The following is a 12,994-nucleotide window of genomic DNA, read 5'->3' as shown; positions in this document are numbered from 1 at the left end:
TCCTTATAGATCTTGATGCTCAATGTTCAAGTAGCTTAATCCAGGCTTTCCATTGAAAAACACTTTCCAAATAACCCTATATGCTTTCCAGAAATTCTACGTCATTTCTGATCAACAATATGTCAACAATATATATTCATCAGAAATTCTATAGTGCTCCCACTCACTTCTTTGGAAATACAAGTTTCTCATAAACTTTGTATACACCCAAAACTTTGATCATCTCATCAAAGCATACATTCCAACTCCGAGATGCTTACTCTAGTTCTTAGAAGGATTGCTGGAGCTTTGCATACTTGTTAGCATCTTTCAGGATTGACAAAACCTTCCGGTTGTATCACATACAACCTTTCCTCAAAAACCGTCGAGGAAACAATGTTTTTGCATCCTATCTGCAAGATTTCATAAATAATGCAGTAATTGCTAGTATAATTCCAACAGACTCTTATCATCGCTACGAGTGAGAAAGTCTCATCGTAGTCAACTCCTTGAGCTTGTCGAGAAACATCTTAACGACAAGTCGAGCTTTCTTAATGGTGATACTTACCATCATTGTCTGTCTTCCTTTTAAAATCCATATGTACCTAACAGCCTTACGACCATCAAGTAGTTCTTCCAAAGTCTACACTCTGTTTTCATACATGGATCCTCTCTCGGATTTTATGGCCTCGAGCCATTTATCGGAATCCGGGCCCACCATCGCTTCTCCATAGCTTGTAGGTTCATTGTTGTCTAGCAACATGACTTCCAAGACAGGATTACGTACTATTCTGAAGTAGTACGCAATCTTGTCATCCCACGAGGTTTGGTAGTGACTTGATCTGAAGTTTCATGATCACTATCATAAGCTTCCACTTCAATTGGTGTAGGTGCCACAGGAACAACTCCCTGTGCCCTGCCACACACTAGTTGAAGAGACGGTTCAATAACCTCATCAAGTCTCCACCATCCTCCCACTCAATTCTTTCGAGAGAAACTTTTCCTCGAGAAAGGACCTGATTCTAGAAACAATCCCTTATTGCTTTCGGATCTGAGACAGGAGGTATACCCAACTGTTTTGGGTGTCCTATGAAGATGCATTTATCCGCTTTGGGTTCGAGCTTATCAGCCTGAAACTTTTTCACATTAGCGTCGCAGCCCCAAACTTTTAAGAAATGACAACTTAGGTTTCTCTAAACCATAGTTCATACGGTGTCATCTCATCGGAATTTCGTGGTGCCCTATTTAAAGTGAATGTGGTTGTCTCTAATGCCTAACCCATAAACTATCGTGGTAATTCGATAAGAGACATCATGGTATGCATCATATCCAAGAGGGTGAAGTTATGATGTTCGGACACACCATCACACTATGGTGTTCCAGGATGTATTAGTTGTGAAACAATTTCCACAATGTCTTAATTCTGTGCCAAACTCGTAATTCAGATATTCATCTCTATGATCATATCATAGATCTTTTATCCTCTTGTCACGACGATCTTTCAACTTCACCCTGAAATTACTTGAACCTTTCAATAATTCAGACTCGTGATTCATCAAGTAAATATACTCAATATCTACTCAAATCATCTGTGAAGTAAGAACATAACGATATCCACTACACGCCTCAGCACTCATTGGACTGCACACATCAAAATGTATTACTTCCAACAAGTTGCTTTCTAGTTCCATTTTACTGAAAACGAGGCTTTCAGTCATCTTGCCCATGTGGTATGATTTGCATGTCTCAAGTGATTCAAAATCAAGTGAGTCCAAACGGTCCATTTGCATGGAGTTTATACACCAATAGACATGGTTCGCATGTCTCAAACTTTTCAAAAACAAGTGAGCCCAAAGATCCATCAACATGGAGCTTCTTCATGCGTTTTATACCGATATGAATTATGTGGCAGTGCCACAAGTAGGTGGTACTATCATTACTATCTTATATCTTTTGGCATGAACATGTGTATCACTACGATCGAGATTCAATAAACCATTCATTTTAGGTGCAAGACCATTGAAGGTATTATTCAAATAAACAGAGTAACTATTATTCTCTTTAAATGAATAACCGCATTGCGATAGACATAACCCAATCATGTCTATGCTCAACGCAAACACCAAATAACAATTATTTAGGTTTAACACCAATCTCGATGGTAGAGGGAGCTTGATCATATCAACATCGGAAACACTTCCAACACATATCGTGAGCTCACCTTTAGCTAGTCTCCGTTTATTCCGTAGCTTTTATTTCGAGTTACTAACACTTAGCAACCGAACCAGTATCTAATACCCTGGTGCTACTAGGAGTACTAGTAAAGTACACATTAACACAATGTATATCCAATATACTTCTATCGACCTTGCCAGCCTTCTCATCTACCAAGTATCTAGGGTAATTTGCTTCAGTGGCTGTTCCCCTTATTATAGAAGCACTTAGTCTCGGGTTTGGGTTCAACCTTGGGTTTCTTCACTAGAGCAGCAGCTGATTTGCCGTTTCATGAAGTATCCCTTCTTGCCCTTGCCCTTCTTGAAACTAGTGGTTTCACCAACCATCAACAATTGATGCTCCTTCATGATTTCTACTTTTGTGGTGTCAAACATCGCGAATATCTCAAGGATCATCATATATGTCCCTGATATATTATAGTTCATCACAAAGCTCTAGCAGCTTGGTGGTAATGACTTCGGAGAACTACCACTATTTCATTTGGAAGATCAACTCCCACTTGATTCAAGCGATTGTTGTACTCAGACAATCTGAGCACAAGCTCAACAATTGAGCTTTTCTCCCTTAGTTTGCAGGCTAAGAAAATCGTCGGAGGTCTTATACCTCTTGACATGGGCACGAGCCTGAAATCCCAATTTCAACCCTCGAAACATCTCATATGTTTCGCGATGTTTTAACACGTCTTCGGTGCCTCATCTCTAAACCGTTTAACTGAACTATCATGTAGTTATCAAAATGTGTATGTCAGATGTTCGCAACATCCACAGACGACGTTCGAGGTTCAGCACATTAAGCGGTGCATTAAGGACATAAGCCTTTTACTATCTGCATAATTGCTACTATCAACTTTCAACTAATTTTTCTCTAGGAACATATCTAAACAGTAGAACTGAAGCGCGAGCTACGACATAATTTGCGAAGACCTTTTGACTATGTTCAGGATAATTAAGTTCATCTTATGAACTCCCACTCGGATAGACATCCCTCTAGTCATCTAAGTGATTACATGATCCGAGTCAACTAGGTCGTGTCCGATCATCACGTGAGACGGACTAGTCAACATCGGTGAACATCTTCATGTTGATCATATCTTCTATACGACTCATGTTTGACCTTTCAGTCTCTTGTGTTCAAGGTAGTCAGAGTCGGGATTCGGAGTCGGATCGGTTTTCCTCAGACATAATCGAGTCGTAAGATCGAGTCGTGGAATCGAGGATTCTACTAGATTTACACAAATAAGATATTTTGTATGCACACAAGAAATGTATATGGGTTCTATAGAGTTTTGACACTAAATGTGGAGCAAAGAATGTACATATCAATGCTAGTTGTATTCCACTTCTTTTTATGGCTAACCTACCATCTAGCTCGCATGTATGGAACGTATATGAGAGCGAAATATATAGAACATTTAAACCTTCAATGCATGAAATTTACTTATGTTCTTTTTCGAGTGCGTGAATAGTCGATCACTTGTCTATCTGACCTACAGTGCTAAACCTTGAAGGGTCTTGCTCTCCTTCTCTGATCAATCTTGAAGTATCCTCCTTTTCACGCCAATTCCATATGTCGACAAGCCTGATGCTCAATTTCGATCTAGGGTTTCTAAGAGCTAGATCAAAGGTGTCTACGGCTGAGCATTTGGACTTGGGAGGGGAATAAAGGTCCATGAGGTATATGAAAAGGGGTTTGGATGATGGCATACTATTTTGTTACAACTAAACAAACGACTTAGATAAGTTAGTAGAGTCGGATGTAGTCCCTAGCATAGTCGGGATTGTACAGTTTTGTACAGGATTCTATGATTTGGATCGCGACTCACATGGATTCTACCTGATCTGGATTCATAGTGGGATTAGGATCGACATGCTTCCGTAGGGTCGTGAAGTCGTAGGATTCTAGCAGTCGAATCGGGATTCTGACTACCTTGCTTGTGTTCCGAGGCCATGTCTGTACATGCTAGGCTCGTCAAGTCAACCTAAGTGTTTCGCGTGTGTAAATCTGTCTTACACCCATTGTATGTGAACGTTAGAATCTAACACCCGATCATCACGTGGTGCTTCGAAACAACGAACTGTCGTAACGGTGCATAGTTAGGGGGGACACTTTCTTGAAATTATTATGAGGGATCATCTTATTTACTACCGTCATTCTAAGTAAACAAGATGCAAAAACATGATAAACATCACATGCAATCAAATAGTGACATGATATGGCCAATATCATATTGCTCCTTTTGATCTCCATCTTCGGGGCTCCATGATCATTATCGTCACCGGCATGACACCATGATCTCCATCATCATGATCTCCATCATCGTGTCTTCATGAAGTTGTCTCACCAACTATTACTTCTACTACTACAGCTAACGGTTAGCAATAAAGTAAAGTAATTACATGACGTTGATGTTGACACGCAGGTCATAAATAAATAAAGACAACTCCTATGGCTCCTGCCGGTTGTCATACTCATCGACATGCAAGTCGTGATTCCTATTACAAGAACATGATCAATCTCATACATCACATATCATTCATCACATTCTTCTTGGCCATATCACATCACATAGCATACCCTGCAAAAACAAGTTAGACGTACTCTAATTGTTGTTTGCATGTTTTACGTGGCTGCTATGGGTTTCTAGCAAGAACGTTTCTTACCTACGCAAAAACCACAACGTGATATGCCAATTGCTATTTACCCTTCATAAGGACCCTTTTCATCGAATCCGATCCGACTAAAGTGGGAGAGACAGACACCCCCTAGCCACCTTATGCAACTAGTGCATGTCAGTCGGTGGAACCAGTCTCACGTAAGAGTACGTGTAAGGTCGGTCCGCGCCGCTTCATCCCACAATGCCGCCGAATCAAGATTGGACTAGTAACGGTAAGCATATTGAACAAAATCAACGCCCACAACTACTTTGTGTTCTACTCGTGCATAGAATCTACGCAATAGACCTAGCTCATGATGCCACTGTTGGGGAACGTAGCAGAAATTCAAAATTTTCCTACGTGTCACCAAGATCTATCTATGGAGAGACCAGCAACAAGGGGAAGGAGAGTGCATCTACATACCCTTGTAGATCGCTAAGCGGAAGCGTTCAAGTGAACGGGGTTGAAGGAGTCGTACTCGTCGTGATCCAAGTCACCGGAGATCCTAGTGCCGAACGGACGTCACCTCCGCGTTCAACACACGTACAGCCCGGTGACGTCTCCCATGCCTTGATCCAGCAAGGAGAGAGGTAGAGGTTGAGGAAGACTCCGTCCAGCAGCAGCACAACGGCGTGGTGGTGATGGAGGAGCGTGGCAATCCTGCAGGGCTTCACCAAGCACCGCAATAGACGAGGAGGGAGAGGGGTAGGGCTGCGCCAAGAAGGAGAGGAACTCGTGTGTATTGGGCAACCCAAACCTCAACTACATATAGGGGGAGGGGAGGGGATGTGCCCCCACCTAGGGTTCCCTCCCTAGGGGTGGCGGCAGCCCCTAGATCCCACCTAGGGGCGGCCAAGGGGAGGGGAGAGGGGGAGGCGCACCAGGGTGGGCCTTAGGGCCCATCTGCCCTAGGGTTTGCCCCCTTCCCCTCTTCCTTGCGCCTTGGGCCTTGGTGGGGGGGGCGCACCAGCCTACCTGGGGCTGGTCCCCTCCCACACTTGGCCCATGCAGCCCTCCGGGGCTTGTGGCCCCACTTGGTGGACCCCTGGGACCCTCCCGGTGGTCCCGGTACGTTACCGATAAAACCCGAAACTTTTCCGGTGACCAAAACAGGACTTCCCATATATAAATCTTTACCTCCGGACCATTCCGGAACTCCTCGTGACGTCCGGGATCTCATACGGGACTCCGAACAACATTCGGTAACCACATACAAACTTCCTTTATAACCCTAGCGTCATCGAACCTTAAGTGTGTAGACCCTACGGGTTCGGGAACCATGCAGACATGACCGAGACGTTCTCCGGTCAATAAGCAACAGCGGGATCTGGATACCCATGTTGGCTCCCACATGCTCCACGATGATCTCATCGGATGAACCACGATGTCAAGGACTTAATCAATCCCGTATGCAATTCCCTTTGTCCATCGGTACGATACTTGCCCGAGATTCGATTGTCGGTATCCCGATACCTTGTTCAATCTCGTTACTGGCAAGTCTCTTTACTCGTTCCGTAACACATCATCCCATGATCAACTCCTTGGTCACATTGTGCATATTATAATGATGTCCTACCGAGTGGGCCCAGAGATACCTCTCCGTTTACACGGAGTGACAAATCCCAGTCTCGATTCGTGCCAACCCAACAGACACTTTCGGAGATACCCGTAGTGCACCTTTATAGTCACCCAGTTACGTTGTGACGTTTGGCACACCCAAAGTATTCCTACGGTATCCGGGAGTTGCACAATCTCATGGTCTAAAGAAATGATACTTGACATTAGAAAAGCTTTAGCATACGAACTACATGATCTTGTGCTAGGCTTAGGATTAGGTCTTGTCCATCACATCATTCTCCTAATGATGTGATCCCGTTATCAACGACATCCAATGTCCATGGTCAGGAAACCGTAACCATCTATTGATCAACGAGCTAGTCAACTAGAGGCTTACTAGGGACATGGTGTTGTCTATGTATCCACACATGTATCTGAGTTTCCTATCAATACAATTCTAGCATGGATAATAAACGATCATCATGAACAAGGAAATATAATAATAACCAATTTATCATTGCCTCTAGGGCATATTTCCAACAGAAGGAAGGAAGGGGGCGCCCCCCTTCCCTAGTCCAATTCGGACCAGACCAAGGGGAGGGGTGCGGCCACCCTTGAGGCCCTTTTCCTTCTTTCCCGTATGGCCCAATAAGGCCCGATACGTATTCTCGTAACTCTCCGGTACTCCAAAAAAATACCCGAATCACTCGGAACCTTTCCGATGTCCGAATATAGTCGTCCAATATATCGATCTTTACGTCTCGACCATTTCGAGACTCCTTGTCATGTCCCGGATCTCATCCGGGACTCCGAACTCCTTCGGTACATCAAAACTCTTAAACTCATAATATAACTGTCATAGAAACTTTAAGCGTGCGGACCCTACGGGTTCGAGAACTATGTAGACATGACCGAGACACGTCTCCGGTCAATAACCAATAGCGGAACCTGGATGCTCATATTGGCTCCCATATATTCTACAAAGATCTTTATCGGTCAGACCGCATAACAACATACGTTGTTCCCTTTGTCATCGGTATGTTACTTGCCCGAGATTCGATCGTCGGTCTCTCAATACCTAGTTCAATCTCGTTACCGGCAAGTCTCTTTACTCATTTCGTAATACATCATCCCGCAACTAACTCATTAGTTGTAATTCTTGCAAGGCTTAAGTGATGTGCATTACCGAGAGGGCCCAGAGATACCTCTCCGACAATCGGAGTGACAAATCCTAATCTCAAAATATGCCAACCCAACATGTACCTTCGGAGACACCTGTAGAGCTCCTTTATAATCACCCAGTTACGTTGTGACATTTGGTAGCACACAAAGTGTTCCTCCGGTAAAAGGGAGTTGCATAATTTCCTAGTCATAGGAACATGTATAAGTTATGAAGAAAGCAATAGCAACATACTAAACGATCGAGTGCTAAGCTAACGGAATGGGTCAAGTCAATCACATCATTCTCCTAATGATGTGATCCCGTTAATCAAATGACAACTCATGTCTATGGCTAGGAAACATGACCATCTTTGATCAACGAGCTAGTCAAGTAGATGCATACTAGTGACACTCTGTTTGTCTATGTATTCACACATGTATTATGTTTCTAGTTAATACAATTCTAGCATGAATAATAAACATTTATCATGATATAAGGAAATAAATAATAACTTTATTATTGCCTCTAGGGCATATTTCCTTCAGTCTCCCACTTGCACTAGAGTCAATAATCTAGTTCACATCACCATGTGATTAACACCCATAGTTCACATCGTCATGTGACCAACACCCAAAGGGTTTACTAGAGTCAAAAATCTAGTTCACATCGCTATGTGATTAACACCCAAAGAGTACTAAGGTGTGATCATGTTTTGTCTGTGAGAGAAGTTTAGTCAACGGGTCTGCCATATTCAGATCCGTATGTATTTTGCAAATTTCTATGTCAACAATGCTCTGCACGGAGCTACTCTAGCTAATTGCTCCCACTTTCAATATGTATCCAGATTGAGACTTAGAGTCATCTAGATTAGTGTCAAAATTTGCATCGACGTAACCCTTTATGACGAACCTTTTTTTGCCACGTCCATAATCGAGAAACATATCCTTATTCCACTAAGGATAATTTTGACTGCTGTCCAGTGATCTACTCCTAGATCACTATTGTACTCCCTTGCCAAAATCAGTGTAGGGTATACAATAGATCTGGTACACAGCATGGCATACTTTATAGAACCTATGGCCAAGGCATAGGGAATGACTTTCATTCTCTTTCTATCTTCTGCCGTGGTCGGGTTTTGAGTCTTACTCAATTTCACACCTTGTAACACAGGCAAGAACTCTTTCTTTGACTGTTCCATTTTGAACTACTTCAAAATCTTTTCAAGGTATGTACTCATTGAAAAAACTTATCAAGCGTTTTGATCTATCTCTATAGATCTTGATGCTCAATATGTAAGCAGCTTCACCGAGGTCTTTCTTTGAAAAAACTCCTTTCAAACACTCCTTTGTGCTTTGCGGAATAATTCTACATTATTTCCGATCAACAATATGTCATTCACATATACTTATTAGAAATGTGGCAGTGCTCCCACTCACTTTCTAGTAAATACAGGCTTCACCGCAAGTCTGTATAAAACTATATGCTTTGATCAACTCATCAAAGCGTATATTCCAACTCCGAGATGCTCGCACCAGTCCATAGATGGATCGCTGGAGCTTGCACATTTTGTTAACACCTTTAGGATCGACAAAACCTTCTGGTTGCATCATATACAACTCTTCTTTAATAAATCCATTAAGGAATGCAGTTTTGTTTATCCATTTGCCAGATTTCATAAAATGTGGCAATTGCTAACATGATTCGGAGAAACTTAAGCATAGATACGAGTGAGAAACTCTCATCGTAGTCAACACCTTGAACTTGTCGAAAACCTTTTGCGACAATTATAGCTTTGTAGATAGTAACACTACTATCAGCGTCCGTCTTCCTCTTGAAGATCCATTTAATCTTAGTGGCTCGCCGATCATTTGGGCAAGTCAACCAAATTCCATACTTTGTTCTCATACATGGATCCCATCTCAGATTTCGCGGAATCTGGGCTCATCATCGCTTCCTCATAGTTCGTAGGTTTATCATGGTCTAGTAACATGACTTCCAGTATAGGATTACCGTACCAATCTTGTGCGGATCTCACTCTGGTTGACCTACGAGGTTCGGTAGTAACTTGATCTGAAGTTACATGATCATCATCATTAGCTTCCTCACTAATTGGTGTAGGAGTCACAGGAACAAATTTCTGTGATGAACTACTTTCCAATAAGGGAGCAGGTACAATTACCTCATCAAGTTCTACTTTCCTCCCACTCACTTCTTTCGAGAGAAACTCCTTCTCTAGAAAGGATCTATTCTCAGCAACAAATTTGCCTTCAGATCTGTGATAGAAGGTGTACCAACTATTTCATTTGGGTATCCTATGAAGATGCTCTTCTCTGATTTGGGTTCGAGCTTATCATTTTGAAACTTTTTCACATAAGCATCGCCGCCCCAAACTTTAAGAAACAATAGCTTAGGTTTCTTGCTAAACCACAGTTCATATGATGTCATCTCAACGGATTTATATGGTGCCCTATTTAACGTGAATGCAGTTGTCTCTAATGCATTACCCCAAAACTACAGTGGTAAATCGGTAAGAAACATCATAGATTGCACTATATCCAATAAAGTACGGTTATGACGTTCGGACACACCATTATGATGTGGTGTTCCAGGTGGCATGAATTTGTGAAACTATTCCACATTATTTTAATTGAAGACCAAACTTGTAACTCAAATATTCGTCTCCGCGATCGGATCATGGAACCTGGTTTTCTCGAAACGGCTTCGGTCCTGGCTGCTAGGATACCGTGGGACAAGCTTTGTGGCGGGAGTTAATTGCCTGGCGAGAGATGGTTGTTGCTGTTGAGGGTCGCCCGCGGCCACTATCAGCGGAAGTGGATCGGCACGCGGTGTCACATTTCACATGATTGATGGCGTCCATCCAGTCACGGCACCGACGATGATTTTTGTGCTCCTCTTGTCCTGGCAGATCCAATCTGTGGATAGCCTTTATGGCCATGCTTGGAATGAAAGAAACATATACTCCCTTCGTTTCTTTTCTAAATGTAAGTCTTTTAGAGATTTCACTATAGAGACTACATTCGAATGTATATAAACGCCTTTTAGAGTATATGTTCACTCATTATGCCTCGTATGTAATCTATAATGAAATCTTTTAAAAGGCTTATATTTAGAAACGCAGGGAGAAGTTATAAAGCAATCGATTTACCACACCCGTTCATTAATTATAAGAGAAATGACTGCATAATTAGTGAAAAGGCACACAAAAATCGTTACAAACATATACTATCTAGAAAGAAGAACAAGCAACATCCCTATAAGGCATGCCGACCACTCTCAAATCAAGAAGCCCCACAGCCACAAAGACAGACCAATAAACACTCCTGAGACGCGACTCTTGAGAAACCCCGATACATGGGTCTCAAATCAAGAAGCCCCGTCGGATGGCTGCAATTCAAGAGAAACACATCAACAAAGATAACAGGCCGGCCGTTTAAAAAGTTGAATCCCATCCATCCACTAATCACAAACGCCTTGTCTTGCAACAGACATTCGCCCTACTGTATATTAATAAAGCCACACGGCTAAACGATACAAGGTATTGAGAAAAATCCTTATAGCTGGTAAAAAATATATGAGAAAGCAAGCCAAGAACGCTAAAATGCACAACCATGTACCTAAACGCATCAGGCATGCTGCCGAGAGAAATCATAGAAGACACGTCGTCATGCTAGACGGACCACCACACTCAATTGCCGATGCCTCCAAGATGGACAAGAGGCGAAGCACCACCGCCGCTGAAGCGGACAAATGTTTTCATGCTAGGTGTCGGAGGGTCGAGAGAGTGTCAGGGCGGTGCCTCAAGAGGAGAGCGACACCCATAGGCATTGTTGCCACCGACACCGAGGCGCAAAGCTTTCGCTCGACCAACCCTACCCACCACATCGGAGGAACATGTCATAGACCCACCCCTGACAGGGAGCCCACATCAGCATACCATGGACTCTAGATCCAGATCAAGTCTTGGCCACCACCGTCGGGGAAAGCCTCACCAAGACCACCCGCCATAACACGCCACGCCATCCACATGACCGAAGCATACCACCAACATCTGCTACCACATCGCTCGTTGAAGATCCATCCCAAGAGCCTACCACCCAGCAATTGCCTTGGCAAAAGGAATCCAGATTTCACAAGAGATACAAGCACATCAAGAGATGCTCCATTCGCGGTCAAGTCAAGGAGGGAGACATAGAGATTTGCAAGATACATACGGATCTGAATGTTGCAGACCCGTTGACTAAGCCTCTCTCACGAGCAAAACATGATCACCACCAAGACTCCATGGGTGTTAGAATCATTACAATGTAATCTAGATTATTGACTCTAGTGCAAGTGGGAGACTGAAGAAAATATGCCCTAGAGGCAATAATAAAGTTGTTATTTATATTTCCTTATATCATGATAAATGTTTATTACTCATGCTAGAATTGTATTAACCGGAAACTTAGTACATGTGTGAATACATAGACAAACAGAGTGTCACTAGTATGCCTCTACTTGACTAGCTCGTTGAATCAATGATGGTTATGTTTCCTAACCATAGACATGAGTTGTCATTTGATTAACGGGATCACATCATTAGAGAATGATGTGATTGACTTGACCCATCCGTTAGCTTAGCACGATGATCGTTTAGTTTGTTGCTATTGCTTTCTCCATAACTTATACATGTTCCTATGACTATGAGATCATGCAACTCACAAATATCGGAGGAACACTTAGTGTGCCATCAAACATCACAATGTAACTGGGTGACTATAAAGATGCTCTACAGGTGTCTCTGATGGTGTTTGTTCAGTTGGCATAGATCGAGATTAAGATTTGTCACTCCGAGTATCGGAGAGGTATCTCTGGGCCCTCTCGGTAATGCACATCAATATAAGCCTTGCAAGCAATGTGACTAATGAGTTAGTTACAGGATGATGCATTACAGAACGAGTAAAGAGACTTGCTAGTAACGAGATTGAACTAGGTATTGAGATACTGACGATTGAATCTCGGGCAAGTAACATACCGATGACAAAGGGAACAACGTATATCGTTATGCGGTTTGACCGATAAAGATCTTCGTAGAATATGTGGGAGCCAATATGAACATTGAGGTTCCGCTATTGGTTATTGATTGGAGACGTGTCTCGGTCATGTCTACATAGTTCTCGAACCCGGAGGGTCCGCACGCTTAATGTTCGGTGACGATCAGTATTACGAGTTTATATGTTTTGATGTACCGAAGGTAGTTCGGAGTCCCGGATATGATTACAGACATGACGAGGAGTCTCAAAATGGTCGAATAAATATGATATATTGGACGGCTATATTCGGACACCGGAAGTGTTCCGGGTGATTTCGGAGAAAACCGGAGTGCCGGAGGGTTACCAGAACCCCC

The sequence above is a fragment of the Triticum dicoccoides genome, chromosome 6A (genome assembly GCF_002162155.2).
Source record: "Triticum dicoccoides isolate Atlit2015 ecotype Zavitan chromosome 6A, WEW_v2.0, whole genome shotgun sequence".
Lineage (NCBI taxonomy): Eukaryota > Viridiplantae > Streptophyta > Magnoliopsida > Poales > Poaceae > Triticum > Triticum dicoccoides.
The sequence above is the reverse complement of the archived record's forward strand: the minus strand, read 5'-3'. Positions refer to the sequence as shown.